The sequence below is a fragment of the Schistocerca piceifrons genome, chromosome X (assembly GCF_021461385.2).
Source record: "Schistocerca piceifrons isolate TAMUIC-IGC-003096 chromosome X, iqSchPice1.1, whole genome shotgun sequence".
Classification (NCBI taxonomy): Eukaryota; Metazoa; Arthropoda; class Insecta; order Orthoptera; family Acrididae; genus Schistocerca; species Schistocerca piceifrons.
Window position 1 is genome coordinate 940,744,248 of NC_060149.1, and position 19,475 is coordinate 940,763,722.

Genomic DNA, 19,475 nt, shown 5'->3' on the forward strand with positions numbered 1-19,475 from the left:
GTCCTCTTGTACATAAGTCGGCATTGTGCCATTTGTATTAAATTCGGTTGCTATTTCTGTGTTTCATCGTCAATAAGATGGTCCAAGGGATACAGTAAACCTGAAGTGAAGCATCGGAATCTAAAACTGGACTCACAGGACCGGTTCATATAATAGAATGGTAGAGTCTCAGTCCTCTTTTACTTAAGTCGGCATTGTGCCTTTTGTATTAAATTCGGATGCAATTTCTGTGTTTCATCGTCAATAAGAAGGTCCAAGGGATACAGTAAGGCGGAAGTGAAGCATCTGAATCTAAAACTGGACTCACAGGAGAGGTTCAAATCATAGAAAGTTAGAATGTCAGTCCTCTTTTAGTTAAGTCGGCATTGTGCCATTTGTTTTAAATTCCGACGCAATTTCTGTGTTTCATCGTCAATTAGAATGTGCAAGGTATACAGTAACCCTGAAGTGAAGCATCGGAATCTAAAACTCGACTCACAGGAGAGGTTAAAATCATAGAAAGTGAGAGTGTCAGTCCTCTTGTACTTAAGTCGGCATTGTGCCATTTGTATTAAAGTCGGATGCAATTTCTGTGTTTCATCGTCAATAAGAAGGTCCAAGGGATACAGTAAACCTGAAGTGAAGCATCGGAATCTAAAACTGGACTCACAGGAGCGGTTCAAATCATAGAATGGTAGAGTCTCAGCCCTCTTTTACTTAAGTCGCCATTGTGCCTTTTTTATTAAATTCGGATACAATTTCTGTGTTTCATCGTCAATAAGAAAGTCCAAGGGATACAGTAAAGCGGAAGTGAAGCATCTGAATCTAAAACTGGACTCACAGGAGAGGTTCAAATCATAGAAAGTTAGAATGTCAGTCCTCTTTTACTTAAGTCGGCATTGTGCCATTTGTATTAAATTCCGACGCAATTTCTGTGTTTCATCGTCAATTAGAAGGTGCAAGGTATACAGTAACCCTGAAGTGAACCATCGGAATCTAAAACTCGACTCACAGGAGAGGTTAAAATCATAGAAAGTGAGAGTGTCAGTCCTCTTGTACTTAAGTCGGCATTGTGCCATTTGTATTAAATTCGGATGCAATTTCTGTGTTTCATCGTCAATAAGAAGGTCGAAGGTATACAATAAACCAGAAGTGAAGCATGGGAATCTAAAACTGGACTCACAGGAGAGGTTCAAATCATAGAAAGTTAGAGTGTCACTCCTCTTGTACTTAAGCCGGTATTGTGCCTTTTGTATTAAATTCGGTTGCAATTTCTGTGTTTCATCGTCAATAAGAAGGTCCAAGGTATACAGTAAACCTGAAGTGAAGCATCGGATTCTAAAACTGGACTCACAGGAGGGGTTCAAATCAAAGAAAGTGGGAGTGTCAGTCCTCTTGTACATAAGTCGGCATTGTGCCATTTGTATTAAATTCGGATGCTATTTCTGTGTTTCATCGTCAATAAGAAGGTCCAAGGGATACAGTAAACCAGAAGTGAAGCATCGGAATCTAAAACTGGACTCACAGGAGCGGTTCAAATCATAGAATGGTAGAGTCTCAGTCCTCTTTTACTTAAGTCGGCATTGTGCCTTTTGTATTAAATTCGGATGCAATTTCTGTGTTTCATCGTCAATAAGAAGGTCCAAGGGATACAGTAAAGCGGAAGTGAAGCATCTCAATCTAAAACTGGACTCACTCACAATAGAGGTTTAAATCATAGAAAGTTAGAATGTCAGTCCTCTTTTAGTTAAGTCGGCATTGTGCCATTTGTATTAATTTCCGATTCAATTTCTGTGATTCATCGTCAACAAGATGGTGCAAGGTATACAGTAAACCTGAAGTGAAGCATCGGAATGTAAAACTGGACTCGCACGAGAGGTTCAACTCATAGAAAGTGAGAGTGTCAGTCCTCTTGTACTTAAGTCGACATTGTGCCTTTTATATTAAATTCGGATGCAATTTCTGTGTTTCATCGTCAATAAGAAGGTCCAAGTGATACAGTAAACCTGAAGTGAAGCATCGGAATCTAAAACTGGACTCACTGGAGAGGTTCAAATCATAGAAAGTGAGAGTGTCAGTCCTCTTGTACTTAAGTCGGCATTGTGCCATTTTGTATTAAATTCGGATGCAATTTCTGTGTTTCATCGTCAATAAGAAGGACCAAGTGTTACAGCAAACCTGAAATGAAGCATCGGAATCTTAAACTAGACTCACAGGAGAGGTTCAAATCATAGAAAGTTAGAGTGTCTGTCCTCTTGTACTTAAGTCGGCATTGTGCCTTTTGAATTAAATTCGGATGCAAACTCTGTGTTTCATCGTCAATAAGAAGGTCCAAGGGACACAGTAAACCTGAGGTGAAGCATCGGAATCGGAAACTGGACTCACAGAAGAGGTTCAAATTATAGAAAGTGAGAGTGTCAGTCCTCTTGTACTTAAGTCGACATTGTGCCTTTTATATTAAATTCGGATGCAATTTCTGTGTTTCATCGTCAATAAGAAGGTCCAAGTGATACAGTAAACCTGAAGTGAAGCATCGGAAATTAAAACTGCACTCACAGGAGGGTTTGAAATCATAGAAAGTTAGAGTGTCACTCCTCTCGTACCTAAGTCTGCATTGTGCCTTTTGTATTAAATTCGGATGCAAACTCTGTGTTTCATCGTCAATAAGAAGGTCCAAGGGACACAGTAAACCTGAGGTGAAGCATCGGAATCGAAAACTGGACTCATAGAAGAGGTTCAAATAATAGAAAGTGAGAGTGTCAGTCTTCCTGTACTTAAGTCGACATTGTGCCTTTTATATTAAATTCGGATGCAATTTCTGTGTTTCATCGTCAATAAGAAGGTCCATGTGATACAGTAAACCTGAAGTGAATCATCGGCATCTAAAACTGGACTCACTGGAGAGGTTCAAATCATAGAAAGTGAGAGTGTCAGTCCTCTTGTACTTAAATCGGCATTGTGCCATTTGTATTAAATTCAGATGCAATTTCTGTGTTTCATCGTCAATAAGAAGGTCCAAGGGATACAGTAAACCAGGGGTCAAACATCGGAATGTAAAACTGGACCCACAGTAGAGGTTCAAATAATAGAAAGTGAGAGTGTCAGTCCTATTGTACTTAAGTCGGCATTGTGCCATTTGTATTAAATTCGGATGCAATTTCTGTGTTTCATCGTCAATAAGAAGGTCCAAGTTATACAGTAAACCTGAAGTGAAGCATCGGAATCTAAAACTGGACTCACTGGAGAGGTTCAAATCATAGAAAGTGAGAGTGTCAGTCCTCTTGTACTTTAGTCGGCATTGTGCCATTTGTATTAAATTCGGATGCAATTTCTTTGTTTCATCGTCAATAAGAAGGTCCAAGGGATACAGTAAACCTGAAGTGAAGCTTCGAAATCTAAAACTGGACTCACAGAGAGGTTCCATTCATAGAAAGTTAGATTGTCACTCCTCTTTTACTTAAGCCGGTATTGTGCCTTTTGTATTAAATTCGGATGCTATTTCTGTGTTTCATCGGCAATAAGAAGGTCCAAGGGATACAGTAAACCTGAAGTGAAGCATCGGAATCAAAAACTGGACCCCAGAAGCGGTTCAAATCATAGAATGGTAGAGTGTCAGTCCTCTTTTACTTTTGTCAGGTATGTGCCTTTTGTATTAAATTCGGATGCAAACCCTGTGTTTCATCGCCAATAAGAAGGTCCAAGGTATACAGTAAACCAGGGGCCAAGCATCGGAATGTAAAACTGGACTCACAGTAGAGGTTCAAATCACAGAAAGTGAGAGTGTCAGTCCTCTTGTACTTAAGTCGGCATTGTCCTTTTTGTATTAAATTCGGATGCAATTTTAGTGTTTGATCGTCTGTAAGAAGGTCCAAGTGATACAGTAAACCTGCAGTGAAGCATCGGAATCTAAAACTGCACTCACAGGAGAGATTCAAATCATAGAAAGTTATAGTGTCACTCCTCTCGTACTTAAGTCTGTATAGTGCCTTTTGTATTATATTCGGATGCAATTTCTGTGTTTCATCGTCAGTAAGAAGGTCCAAGGGATACAGTAAACCTTAAGTGAAGCATCGGAATCTAAAACTGGTCTCACAGGAGAGGTTCAAATCATAGAATGTTAGAGTGTCAGTCCTCTATTACTTAAGTCGGCATTGTGCCTTTTGTATTAAATTCGGATGCAATTTCTGTGTTTCATCGTCAATAACATGGTCCAAGGGGTACAGTAACCTGAAGTGAAGCATCGGAATCTAAAACTTGACTCACAGGAAGGTTCAAATCATGGAAAGTTAGAGTGTCAGTCCTCTTTTACTTAAGTCGGCATTGTGCCATTTGTATTAAATTCCGATGCAATTTCTGTGTTTCATCGCTTCATAAGAAGGTGCAAGGTACACAATAAACCTGTAGTGAAGCATCGGAAATTAAAACTCGACTCACAGGAGAGGTTTAAATCATAGAAAGTGAGAGTGTCAGTCCTCTTGTACTTAAGTCGGCAATGTGCCATTTGTATTAAATTCGGATGCAATGTCTGTGTTTCATCGTTAATGAGAAGGTCCAAGTGATACAGTAATCCTGAAGTGAAGCATCGGAATCTAAAACTGGACTCACATGAGTGTTTCAAATCATAGAATGTTAGAGTGTCACTCCCCATGTACTTAAGTCGGTATTGTGCCCTTTGTATTAAATTCGGATGCAATTTCTGTGTTTCATCGTCAATAAGAAGGTCCAAGGGACACAGTAAACCTGAAGTGGAGCATCGGAATCTAAAACTAATCTCACAGGAGAGCTTCTAATCATAGAATGTTAGAGTGTCCGTATACTTTTACTTAAGACGACATTGTGCCTTTTGTATTAAATTCGGATGCAATTTCTGTGTTTCATCGTCAACAAGAAGGTCCAAGGTATACAGTAAACCTGAAGTGAAGCATCGGATTCTAAAACTGGACTCACAGGAGGGGTTCAAATCATAGAACGTTAAAGTGTCAGTCCTCGTTTACTTAAGTCGGCATTGTGCATTTTGTATTAAATTCCGATGCAATTTCTGTGTTTCATCGTCAATAAGAAGGTCCAAGCGAAACAGTAAACCTGAGGAGAAGCATCGGAATCTAAAACTGGACTCACTGGAGCGGTTCAAATCATAGAATGGTAGAGTGTCAGTCCTCTTTTACTTACGTCGGCATTGTGCTTTTTGTATTAAATTCGTACGCAATTTCTGTGTTTCATCGTCAATAAGAATGTCCAAGGGATACAGTAAACCGGAAGTGAAGCATCGGAATATAAAACCGGACTCACAGGAGAGGTTCAAATCATAGAAAGTGAGAGTGTCAGTCCTCTTGTAGTTAAGTCGGCATTATGCCATTTGTATTAAATCCGGATGCAATTTCTGTGTTTCATCGTCAATAAGAAGGTCCAACGGATACAGTAAACCGGAAGTGAAGCATCTGAATCTAAAACTGGACTCACAGGAGTGGTTCAAATCATAGAAAGTTAGATTGTCAGTCCTCTTTTACTTAAGTCGGCATTTTGCCTTTTGTATTAAATTACAATGCAAATTCAGTGTTTCATCGTCAATAAGAAGGTCCAAGGGATACAGTAAACCGGAAGTGAAACATCGGAATCCAAAACTGGACCCACAGGAGAGGTTCAAATCATAGAAAGTTAGAGTGTCTGTCGTCTTGTGCTTAAGTCGGTATTGTGCCTTTTGTATTAATTTCGGATGCAATTTCTGTGTTCCATCGTCAATAAGAAGGTCCAAGTGATACAGTAAACCTGAAGTAAAGCATTGGAATCAAATTCTGCAGTCACAGGAGAGTTTCAAATCATAGAAAGTTTGAGTGTCACTCTTCTCGTACTTAAGTCGGTATTGTGCCTTTTGTATTAAATCCGGATGCAATTTCTGTGTTTCATCGTCAATAAGAAGGTCCAACGGATACAGTAAACCGGAAGTGAAGCATCTGAATCTAAAACTGGACTCACTGGAGAGGTTCAAATCATAGAAAGTGAGAGTGTCAGTCCTCTTGTACTTAAGTCGGCATTGTGCCATTTGTATTAAATTCGGATGCAATTTCTTTGTTTCATCGCCAATAAGAAGGTCCAAGGGATACAGTAAACCTGAAGTGAAGCTTCGAAATCTAAAACTGGCCTCACAGGAGAGGTTCAAATCATAGAAAGTTAGATTGTCACTCCTCTTGTACTTAAGCCGGTATTGTGCCTTTTGTATTAAATTCGGATGCTATTTCTGTGTTTCATCGGCAATAAGAAGGTCCAAGGGATACAGTAAACCTGAAGTGAAGCATCGGAATCTAAAACTGGACTCACAGAAGCGGTTCAAATCATAGAATGGTAGAGTGTCAGTCCTCTTTTACTTATGTCAGGTATGTGCCTTTTGTATTAAATTCGGATGCAAACCCTGTGTTTCATCGCCAATAAGAAGGTCCAAGGTATACAGTAAACCAGGGGCCAAGCATCGGAATGTAAAACTGGACTCACAGTAGAGGTTCAAATCATAGAAAGTGAGAGTGTCAGTCCTCTTGTACTTAAGTCGGCATTGTCCTTTTTGTATTAAATTCGAATGCAATTTTAGTGTTTGATCGTCTGTAAGAAGGTCCAAGTGATACAGTAAACCTGCAGTGAAGCATCGGAATCTAAAACTGCACTCACAGGAGAGATTCAAATCATAGAAAGTTATAGTGTCACTCCTCTCGTACTTAAGTCTGTATAGTGCCTTTTGTATTATATTCGGATGCATTTTCTGTGTTTTATCGTCAGTAAGAAGGTCCAAGGGATACAGTAAACCTTAAGTGAAGCATCGGAATCTAAAACTGGTCTCACAGGAGAGGTTAAAATCATAGAATGTTAGAGTGTCAGTCCTCTATTACTTAAGTCGGCATTGTGCCATTTGTATTAAATTCCGATGCAATTTCTGTGTTTCATCGCTTCATAAGAAGGTGCAAGGTACACAATAAACCTGAAGTGAAGCATCGGAAATTAAAACTCGACTCACAGGAGAGGTTCAAATCATAGAAAGTTAGAGTGTCACTCCTCTTGTACTTAAGCCGGTATTGTGCCTTTTGTATTAAATTCGGTTGCAATTTCTGTGTTTCATCGTCAATAAGAAGGTCCAAGGGATACAATAAACCTGAAGTGAAGCATGGGAATCTAAAACTGGACTCACAGGAGAGGTTCAAATCATAGAAAGTTAGAGTGTCACTCCTCTTGTACTTAAGCCGGTATTGTGCCTTTTGTATTAAATTCGGTTGCAATTTCTGTGTTTCATCGTCAATAAGAAGGTCCAAGGTATACAGTAAGGCGGAAGTGAAGCATCTGAATCTAAAACTGGACTCACAGGAGAGGTTCAAATCATAGAAAGTTAGAATGTCAGTCCTCTTTTAGTTAAGTCGGCATTGTGCCATTTGTTTTAAATTCCGACGCAATTTCTGTGTTTCATCGTCAATTAGAAGGTGCAAGGTATACAGTAACCCTGAAGTGAAGCATCGGAATCTAAAACTCGACTCACAGGAGAGGTTAAAATCATAGAAAGTGAGAGTGTCAGTCCTCGTGTACTTAAGTCGGCATTGTGCCATTTGTATTAAATTCGGATGCAATTTCTGTGTTTCATCGTCAATAAGAAGGTCCAATTGATACAGTAAACCTGAAGTGAAGCATCGGAATCTAAAACTGGACTCACAGGAGCGGTTCAAATCATAGAATGGTAGAGTCTCAGTCCTCTTTTACTTAAGTCGCCATTGTGCCTTTTTTATTAAATTCGGATACAATTTCTGTGTTTCATCGTCAATAAGAAAGTCCAAGGGATACAGTAAAGCGGAAGTGAAGCATCTGAATCTAAAACTGGACTCACAGGAGAGGTTCAAATCATAGAAAGTTAGAATGTCAGTCCTCTTTTACTTAAGTCGGCATTGTGCCATTTGTATTAAATTCCGACGCAATTTCTGTGTTTCATCGTCAATTAGAAGGTGCAAGGTATACAGTAACCCTGAAGTGAACCATCGGAATCTAAAACTCGACTCACAGGAGAGGTTAAAATCATAGAAAGTGAGAGTGTCAGTCCTCTTGTACTTAAGTCGGCATTGTGCCATTTGTATTAAATTCGGATGCAATTTCTGTGTTTCATCGTCAATAAGAAGGTCGAAGGTATACAATAAACCAGAAGTGAAGCATGGGAATCTAAAACTGGACTCACAGGAGAGGTTCAAATCATAGAAAGTTAGAGTGTCACTCCTCTTGTACTTAAGCCGGTATTGTGCCTTTTGTATTAAATTCGGTTGCAATTTCTGTGTTTCATCGTCAATAAGAAGGTCCAAGGTATACAGTAAACCTGAAGTGAAGCATCGGATTCTAAAACTGGACTCACAGGAGGGGTTCAAATCAAAGAAAGTGGGAGTGTCAGTCCTCTTGTACATAAGTCGGCATTGTGCCATTTGTATTAAATTCGGATGCAATTTCTTTGTTTCATCGTCAATAAGAAGGTCCAAGGGATACAGTAAACCTGAAGTGAAGCTTCGAAATCTAAAACTGGACTCACAGGAGAGGTTCCATTCATAGAAAGTTAGATTGTCACTCCTCTTTTACTTAAGCCGGTATTGTGCCTTTTGTATTAAATTCGGATGCTATTTCTGTGTTTCATCGGCAATAAGAAGGTCCAAGGGATACAGTAAACCTGAAGTGAAGCATCGGAATCAAAAACTGGACCCCAGAAGCGGTTCAAATCATAGAATGGTAGAGTGTCAGTCCTCTTTTACTTTTGTCAGGTATGTGCCTTTTGTATTAAATTCGGATGCAAACCCTGTGTTTCATCGCCAATAAGAAGGTCCAAGGTATACAGTAAACCAGGGGCCAAGCATCGGAATGTAAAACTGGACTCACAGTAGAGGTTCAAATCACAGAAAGTGAGAGTGTCAGTCCTCTTGTACTTAAGTCGGCATTGTCCTTTTTGTATTAAATTCGGATGCAATTTTAGTGTTTGATCGTCTGTAAGAAGGTCCAAGTGATACAGTAAACCTGCAGTGAAGCATCGGAATCTAAAACTGCACTCACAGGAGAGATTCAAATCATAGAAAGTTATAGTGTCACTCCTCTCGTACTTAAGTCTGTATAGTGCCTTTTGTATTATATTCGGATGCAATTTCTGTGTTTCATCGTCAGTAAGAAGGTCCAAGGGATACAGTAAACCTTAAGTGAAGCATCGGAATCTAAAACTGGTCTCACAGGAGAGGTTCAAATCATAGAATGTTAGAGTGTCAGTCCTCTATTACTTAAGTCGGCATTGTGCCTTTTGTATTAAATTCGGATGCAATTTCTGTGTTTCATCGTCAATAACATGGTCCAAGGGGTACAGTAAACCTGAAGTGAAGCATCGGAATCTAAAACTTGACTCACAGGAAGGTTCAAATCATGGAAAGTTAGAGTGTCAGTCCTCTTTTACTTAAGTCGGCATTGTGCCATTTGTATTAAATTCCGATGCAATTTCTGTGTTTCATCGCTTCATAAGAAGGTGCAAGGTACACAATAAACCTGTAGTGAAGCATCGGAAATTAAAACTCGACTCACAGGAGAGGTTTAAATCATAGAAAGTGAGAGTGTCAGTCCTCTTGTACTTAAGTCGGCAATGTGCCATTTGTATTAAATTCGGATGCAATGTCTGTGTTTCATCGTTAATGAGAAGGTCCAAGTGATACAGTAATCCTGAAGTGAAGCATCGGAATCTAAAACTGGACTCACATGAGTGTTTCAAATCATAGAATGTTAGAGTGTCACTCCCCATGTACTTAAGTCGGTATTGTGCCCTTTGTATTAAATTCGGATGCAATTTCTGTGTTTCATCGTCAATAAGAAGGTCCAAGGGACACAGTAAACCTGAAGTGGAGCATCGGAATCTAAAACTAATCTCACAGGAGAGCTTCTAATCATAGAATGTTAGAGTGTCCGTCCACTTTTACTTAAGACGACATTGTGCCTTTTGTATTAAATTCGGATGCAATTTCTGTGTTTCATCGTCAACAAGAAGGTCCAAGGTATACAGTAAACCTGAAGTGAAGCATCGGATTCTAAAACTGGACTCACAGGAGGGGTTCAAATCATAGAACGTTAAAGTGTCAGTCCTCGTTTACTTAAGTCGGCATTGTGCATTTTGTATTAAATTCCGATGCAATTTCTGTGTTTCATCGTCAATAAGAAGGTCCAAGCGAAACAGTAAACCTGAGGAGAAGCATCGGAATCTAAAACTGGACTCACAGGAGCGGTTCAAATCATAGAATGGTAGAGTGTCAGTCCTCTTTTACTTACGTCGGCATTGTGCTTTTTGTATTAAATTCGTACGCAATTTCTGTGTTTCATCGTCAATAAGAATGTCCAAGGGATACAGTAAACCGGAAGTGAAGCATCGGAATATAAAACCGGACTCACAGGAGAGGTTCAAATCATAGAAAGTGAGAGTGTCAGTCCTCTTGTAGTTAAGTCGGCATTATGCCATTTGTATTAAATCCGGATGCAATTTCTGTGTTTCATCGTCAATAAGAAGGTCCAACGGATACAGTAAACCGGAAGTGAAGCATCTGAATCTAAAACTGGACTCACAGGAGTGGTTCAAATCATAGAAAGTTAGATTGTCAGTCCTCTTTTACTTAAGTCGGCATTTTGCCTTTTGTATTAAATTACAATGCAAATTCAGTGTTTCATCGTCAATAAGAAGGTCCAAGGGATACAGTAAACCGGAAGTGAAACATCGGAATCCAAAACTGGACCCACAGGAGAGGTTCAAATCATAGAAAGTTAGAGTGTCTGTCGTCTTGTGCTTAAGTCGGTATTGTGCCTTTTGTATTAATTTCGGATGCAATTTCTGTGTTCCATCGTCAATAAGAAGGTCCAAGTGATACAGTAAACCTGAAGTAAAGCATTGGAATCAAATTCTGCAGTCACAGGAGAGTTTCAAATCATAGAAAGTTTGAGTGTCACTCTTCTCGTACTTAAGTCGGTATTGTGCCTTTTGTATTAAATCCGGATGCAATTTCTGTGTTTCATCGTCAATAAGAAGGTCCAACGGATACAGTAAACCGGAAGTGAAGCATCTGAATCTAAAACTGGACTCACTGGAGAGGTTCAAATCATAGAAAGTGAGAGTGTCAGTCCTCTTGTACTTAAGTCGGCATTGTGCCATTTGTATTAAATTCGGATGCAATTTCTTTGTTTCATCGCCAATAAGAAGGTCCAAGGGATACAGTAAACCTGAAGTGAAGCTTCGAAATCTAAAACTGGCCTCACAGGAGAGGTTCAAATCATAGAAAGTTAGATTGTCACTCCTCTTGTACTTAAGCCGGTATTGTGCCTTTTGTATTAAATTCGGATGCTATTTCTGTGTTTCATCGGCAATAAGAAGGTCCAAGGGATACAGTAAACCTGAAGTGAAGCATCGGAATCTAAAACTGGACTCACAGAAGCGGTTCAAATCATAGAATGGTAGAGTGTCAGTCCTCTTTTACTTATGTCAGGTATGTGCCTTTTGTATTAAATTCGGATGCAAACCCTGTGTTTCATCGCCAATAAGAAGGTCCAAGGTATACAGTAAACCAGGGGCCAAGCATCGGAATGTAAAACTGGACTCACAGTAGAGGTTCAAATCATAGAAAGTGAGAGTGTCAGTCCTCTTGTACTTAAGTCGGCATTGTCCTTTTTGTATTAAATTCGAATGCAATTTTAGTGTTTGATCGTCTGTAAGAAGGTCCAAGTGATACAGTAAACCTGCAGTGAAGCATCGGAATCTAAAACTGCACTCACAGGAGAGATTCAAATCATAGAAAGTTATAGTGTCACTCCTCTCGTACTTAAGTCTGTATAGTGCCTTTTGTATTATATTCGGATGCATTTTCTGTGTTTTATCGTCAGTAAGAAGGTCCAAGGGATACAGTAAACCTTAAGTGAAGCATCGGAATCTAAAACTGGTCTCACAGGAGAGGTTAAAATCATAGAATGTTAGAGTGTCAGTCCTCTATTACTTAAGTCGGCATTGTGCCATTTGTATTAAATTCCGATGCAATTTCTGTGTTTCATCGCTTCATAAGAAGGTGCAAGGTACACAATAAACCTGAAGTGAAGCATCGGAAATTAAAACTCGACTCACAGGAGAGGTTCAAATCATAGAAAGTTAGAGTGTCACTCCTCTTGTACTTAAGCCGGTATTGTGCCTTTTGTATTAAATTCGGTTGCAATTTCTGTGTTTCATCGTCAATAAGAAGGTCCAAGGGATACAATAAACCTGAAGTGAAGCATGGGAATCTAAAACTGGACTCACAGGAGAGGTTCAAATCATAGAAAGTTAGAGTGTCACTCCTCTTGTACTTAAGCCGGTATTGTGCCTTTTGTATTAAATTCGGTTGCAATTTCTGTGTTTCATCGTCAATAAGAAGGTCCAAGGTATACAGTAAGGCGGAAGTGAAGCATCTGAATCTAAAACTGGACTCACAGGAGAGGTTCAAATCATAGAAAGTTAGAATGTCAGTCCTCTTTTAGTTAAGTCGGCATTGTGCCATTTGTTTTAAATTCCGACGCAATTTCTGTGTTTCATCGTCAATTAGAAGGTGCAAGGTATACAGTAACCCTGAAGTGAAGCATCGGAATCTAAAACTCGACTCACAGGAGAGGTTAAAATCATAGAAAGTGAGAGTGTCAGTCCTCGTGTACTTAAGTCGGCATTGTGCCATTTGTATTAAATTCGGATGCAATTTCTGTGTTTCATCGTCAATAAGAAGGTCCAATTGATACAGTAAACCTGAAGTGAAGCATCGGAATCTAAAACTGGACTCACAGGAGCGGTTCAAATCATAGAATGGTAGAGTCTCAGTCCTCTTTTACTTAAGTCGCCATTGTGCCTTTTTTATTAAATTCGGATACAATTTCTGTGTTTCATCGTCAATAAGAAAGTCCAAGGGATACAGTAAAGCGGAAGTGAAGCATCTGAATCTAAAACTGGACTCACAGGAGAGGTTCAAATCATAGAAAGTTAGAATGTCAGTCCTCTTTTACTTAAGTCGGCATTGTGCCATTCGTATTAAATTCCGACGCAATTTCTGTGTTTCATCGTCAATTAGAAGGTGCAAGGTATACAGTAACCCTGAAGTGAACCATCGGAATCTAAAACTCGACTCACAGGAGAGGTTAAAATCATAGAAAGTGAGAGTGTCAGTCCTCTTGTACTTAAGTCGGCATTGTGCCATTTGTATTAAATTCGGATGCAATTTCTGTGTTTCATCGTCAATAAGAAGGTCGAAGGTATACAATAAACCAGAAGTGAAGCATGGGAATCTAAAACTGGACTCACAGGAGAGGTTCAAATCATAGAAAGTTAGAGTGTCACTCCTCTTGTACTTAAGCCGGTATTGTGCCTTTTGTATTAAATTCGGTTGCAATTTCTGTGTTTCATCGTCAATAAGAAGGTCCAAGGTATACAGTAAACCTGAAGTGAAGCATCGGATTCTAAAACTGGACTCACAGGAGGGGTTCAAATCAAAGAAAGTGGGAGTGTCAGTCCTCTTGTACATAAGTCGGCATTGTGCCATTTGTATTAAATTCGGATGCTATTTCTGTGTTTCATCGTCAATAAGAAGGTCCAAGGGATACAGTAAACCAGAAGTGAAGCATCGGAATCTAAAACTGGACTCACAGGAGCGGTTCAAATCATAGAATGGTAGAGTCTCAGTCCTCTTTTACTTAAGTCGGCATTGTGCCTTTTGTATTAAATTCGGATGCAATTTCTGTGTTTCATCGTCAATAAGAAGGTCCAAGGGATACAGTAAAGCGGAAGTGAAGCATCTCAATCTAAAACTGGACTCACAATAGAGGTTTAAATCATAGAAAGTTAGAATGTCAGTCCTCTTTTAGTTAAGTCGGCATTGTGCCATTTGTATTAATTTCCGATTCAATTTCTGTGTTTCATCGTCAACAAGATGGTGCAAGGTATACAGTAAACCTGAAGTGAAGCATCGGAATGTAAAACTGGACTCGCACGAGAGGTTCAACTCATAGAAAGTGAGAGTGTCAGTCCTCTTGTACTTAAGTCGACATTGTGCCTTTTATATTAAATTCGGATGCAATTTCTGTGTTTCATCGTCAATAAGAAGGTCCAAGTGATACAGTAAACCTGAAGTGAAGCATCGGAATCTAAAACTGGACTCACTGGAGAGGTTCAAATCATAGAAAGTGAGAGTGTCAGTCCTCTTGTACTTAAGTCGGCATTGTGCCATTTTGTATTAAATTCGGATGCAATTTCTGTGTTTCATCGTCAATAAGAAGGACCAAGTGTTACAGCAAACCTGAAATGAAGCATCGGAATCTTAAACTAGACTCACAGGAGAGGTTCAAATCATAGAAAGTTAGAGTGTCTGTCCTCTTGTACTTAAGTCGGCATTGTGCCTTTTGAATTAAATTCGGATGCAAACTCTGTGTTTCATCGTCAATAAGAAGGTCCAAGGGACACAGTAAACCTGAGGTGAAGCATCGGAATCGGAAACTGGACTCACAGAAGAGGTTCAAATCATAGAAAGGGAGACTGTCAGTCCTCTTGTACTTAAGTCGACATTGTGCCTTTTATATTAAATTCGGATGCAATTTCTGTGTTTCATCGTCAATAAGAAGGTCCAAGTGATACAGTAAACCTGAAGTGAAGCATCGGAAATTAAAACTGCACTCACAGGAGGGTTTGAAATCATAGAAAGTTAGAGTGTCACTCCTCTCGTACCTAAGTCTGCATTGTGCCATTTGTATTAAATTCGGATGCAAACTCTGTGTTTCATCGTCAATAAGAAGGTCCAAGGGACACAGTAAACCTGAGGTGAAGCATCGGAATCGAAAACTGGACTCATAGAAGAGGTTCAAATAATAGAAAGTGAGAGTGTCAGTCCTCCTGTACTTAAGTCGACATTGTGCCTTTTATATTAAATTCGGATGCAATTTCTGTGTTTCATCGTCAATAAGAAGGTCCAAGTGATACAGTAAACCTGAAGTGAAGCATCGGCATCTAAAACTGGACTCACTGGAGAGGTTCAAATCATAGAAAGTGAGAGTGTCAGTCCTCTTGTACTTAAATCGGCATTGTGCCATTTGTATTAAATTCAGATGCAATTTCTGTGTTTCATCGTCAATAAGAAGGTCCAAGGGATACAGTAAACCAGGGGTCAAACATCGGAATGTAAAACTGGACCCACAGTAGAGGTTCAAATAATAGAAAGTGAGAGTGTCAGTCCTATTGTACTTAAGTCGGCATTGTGCCATTTGTATTAAATTCGGATGCAATTTCTGTGTTTCATCGTCAATAAGAAGGTCCAAGTTATACAGTAAACCTGAAGTGAAGCATCGGAATCTAAAACTGGACTCACTGGAGAGGTTCAAATCATAGAAAGTGAGAGTGTCAGTCCTCTTGTACTTAAGTCGGCATTGTGCCATTTGTATTAAATTCGGATGCAATTTCTTTGTTTCATCGTCAATTAGAAGGTCCAAGGGATACAGTAAACCTGAAGTGAAGCTTCGAAATCTAAAACTGGACTCACAGGAGAGGTTCCATTCATAGAAAGTTAGATTGTCACTCCTCTTTTACTTAAGCCGGTATTGTGCCTTTTGTATTAAATTCGGATGCTATTTCTGTGTTTCATCGGCAATAAGAAGGTCCAAGGGATACAGTAAACCTGAAGTGAAGCATCGGAATCAAAAACTGGACTCCAGAAGCGGTTCAAATCATAGAATGGTAGAGTGTCAGTCCTCTTTTACTTATGTCAGGTATGTGCCTTTTGTATTAAATTCGGATGCAAACCCTGTGTTTCATCGCCAATAAGAAGGTCCAAGGTATACAGTAAACCAGGGGCCAAGCATCGGAATGTAAAACTGGACTCACAGTAGAGGTTCAAATCACAGAAAGTGAGAGTGTCAGTCCTCTTGTACTTAAGTCGGCATTGTCCTTTTTGTATTAAATTCGGATGCAATTTTAGTGTTTGATCGTCTGTAAGAAGGTCCAAGTGATACAGTAAACCTGCAGTGAAGCATCGGAATCTAAAACTGCACTCACAGGAGAGATTCAAATCATAGAAAGTTATAGTGTCACTCCTCTCGTACTTAAGTCTGTATAGTGCCTTTTGTATTATATTCGGATGCAATTTCTGTGTTTCATCGTCAGTAAGAAGGTCCAAGGGATACAGTAAACCTTAAGTGAAGCATCGGAATCTAAAACTGGTCTCACAGGAGAGGTTCAAATCATCGAATGTTAGAGTGTCAGTCCTCTATTACTTAAGTCGGCATTGTGCCTTTTGTATTAAATTCGGATGCAATTTCTGTGTTTCATCGTCAATAACATGGTCCAAGGGGTACAGTAAACCTGAAGTGAAGCATCGGAATCTAAAACTTGACTCACAGGAAGGTTCAAATCATGGAAAGTTAGAGTGTCAGTCCTCTTGTACTTAAGTCGGCATTGTGCCATTTGTATTAAATTCGGATGCAATTTCTTTGTTTCATCGCCAATAAGAAGGTCCAAGGGATACAGTAAACCTGAAGTGAAGCTTCGAAATCTAAAACTGGCCTCACAGGAGAGGTTCAAATCATAGAAAGTTAGATTGTCACTCCTCTTGTACTTAAGCCGGTATTGTGCCTTTTGTATTAAATTCGGATGCTATTTCTGTGTTTCATCGGCAATAAGAAGGTCCAAGGGATACAGTAAACCTGAAGTGAAGCATCGGAATCTAAAACTGGACTCACAGAAGCGGTTCAAATCATAGAATGGTAGAGTGTCAGTCCTCTTTTACTTATGTCAGGTATGTGCCTTTTGTATTAAATTCGGATGCAAACCCTGTGTTTCATCGCCAATAAGAAGGTCCAAGGTATACAGTAAACCAGGGGCCAAGCATCGGAATGTAAAACTGGACTCACAGTAGAGGTTCAAATCATAGAAAGTGAGAGTGTCAGTCCTCTTGTACTTAAGTCGGCATTGTCCTTTTTGTATTAAATTCGAATGCAATTTTAGTGTTTGATCGTCTGTAAGAAGGTCCAAGTGATACAGTAAACCTGCAGTGAAGCATCGGAATCTAAAACTGCACTCACAGGAGAGATTCAAATCATAGAAAGTTATAGTGTCACTCCTCTCGTACTTAAGTCTGTATAGTGCCTTTTGTATTATATTCGGATGCATTTTCTGTGTTTTATCGTCAGTAAGAAGGTCCAAGGGATACAGTAAACCTTAAGTGAAGCATCGGAATCTAAAACTGGTCTCACAGGAGAGGTTAAAATCATAGAATGTTAGAGTGTCAGTCCTCTATTACTTAAGTCGGCATTGTGCCATTTGTATTAAATTCCGATGCAATTTCTGTGTTTCATCGCTTCATAAGAAGGTGCAAGGTACACAATAAACCTGAAGTGAAGCATCGGAAATTAAAACTCGACTCACAGGAGAGGTTCAAATCATAGAAAGTTAGAGTGTCACTCCTCTTGTACTTAAGCCGGTATTGTGCCTTTTGTATTAAATTCGGTTGCAATTTCTGTGTTTCATCGTCAATAAGAAGGTCCAAGGGATACAATAAACCTGAAGTGAAGCATGGGAATCTAAAACTGGACTCACAGGAGAGGTTCAAATCATAGAAAGTTAGAGTGTCACTCCTCTTGTACTTAAGCCGGTATTGTGCCTTTTGTATTAAATTCGGTTGCAATTTCTGTGTTTCATCGTCAATAAGAAGGTCCAAGGTATACAGTAAGGCGGAAGTGAAGCATCTGAATCTAAAACTGGACTCACAGGAGAGGTTCAAATCATAGAAAGTTAGAATGTCAGTCCTCTTTTAGTTAAGTCGGCATTGTGCCATTTGTTTTAAATTCCGACGCAATTTCTGTGTTTCATCGTCAATTAGAAGGTGCAAGGTATACAGTAACCCTGAAGTGAAGCATCGGAATCTAAAACTCGACTCACAGGAGAGGTTAAAATCATAGAAAGTGAGAGTGTCAGTCCTCGTGTACTTAAGTCGGCATTGTGCCATTTGTATTAAATTCGGATGCAATTTCTGTGTTTCATCGTCAATAAGAAGGTCCAATTGATACAGTAAACCTGAAGTGAAGCATCGGAATCTAAAACTGGACTCACAGGAGCGGTTCAAATCATAGAATGGTAGAGTCTCAGTCCTCTTTTACTTAAGTCGCCATTGTGCCTTTTTTATTAAATTCGGATACAATTTCTGTGTTTCATCGTCAATAAGAAAGTCCAAGGGATACAGTAAAGCGGAAGTGAAGCATCTGAATCTAAAACTGAACTCACAGGAGAGGTTCAAATCATAGAAAGTTAGAATGTCAGTCCTCTTTTACTTAAGTCGGCATTGTGCCATTTGTATTAAATTCCGACGCAATTTCTGTGTTTCATCGTCAATTAGAAGGTGCAAGGTATACAGTAACCCTGAAGTGAACCATCGGTATCTAAAACTCGACTCACAGGAGAGGTTAAAATCATAGAAAGTGAGAGTGTCAGTCCTCTTGTACTTAAGTCGGCATTGTGCCATTTGTATTAAATTCGGATGCAATTTCTGTGTTTCATCGTCAATAAGAAGGTCGAAGGTATACAATAAACCAGAAGTGAAGCATGGGAATCTAAAACTGGACTCACAGGAGAGGTTCAAATCATAGAAAGTTAGAGTGTCACTCCTCTTGTACTTAAGCCGGTATTGTGCCTTTTGTATTAAATTCGGTTGCAATTTCTGTGTTTCATCGTCAATAAGAAGGTCCAAGGTATACAGTAAACCTGAAGTGAAGCATCGGATTCTAAAACTGGACTCACAGGAGGGGTTCAAATCAAAGAAAGTGGGAGTGTCAGTCCTCTTGTACATAAGTCGGCATTGTGCCATTTGTATTAAATTCGGATGCATTTTCTTTGTTTCATCGTCAATAAGAAGGTCCAAGGGATACAGTAAACCTGAAGTGAAGCTTCGAAATCTAAAACTGGACTCACAGGAGAGGTTCCATTCATAGAAAGTTAGATTGTCACTCCTCTTTTACTTAAGCCGGTATTGTGCCTTTTGTATTAAATTCGGATGCTATTTCTGTGTTTCATCGGCAATAAGAAGGTCCAAGGGATACAGTAAACCTGAAGTGAAGCATCGGAATCAAAAACTGGACCCCAGAAGCGGTTCAAATCATAGAATGGTAGAGTGTCAGTCCTCTTTTACTTTTGTCAGGTATGTGCCTTTTGTATTAAATTCGGATGCAAACCCTGTGTTTCATCGCCAATAAGAAGGTCCAAGGTATACAGTAAACCAGGGGCCAAGCATCGGAATGTAAAACTGGACTCACAGTAGAGGTTCAAATCACAGAAAGTGAGAGTGTCAGTCCTCTTGTACTTAAGTCGGCATTGTCCTTTTTGTATTAAATTCGGATGCAATTTTAGTGTTTGATCGTCTGTAAGAAGGTCCAAGTGATACAGTAAACCTGCAGTGAAGCATCGGAATCTAAAACTGCACTCACAGGAGAGATTCAAA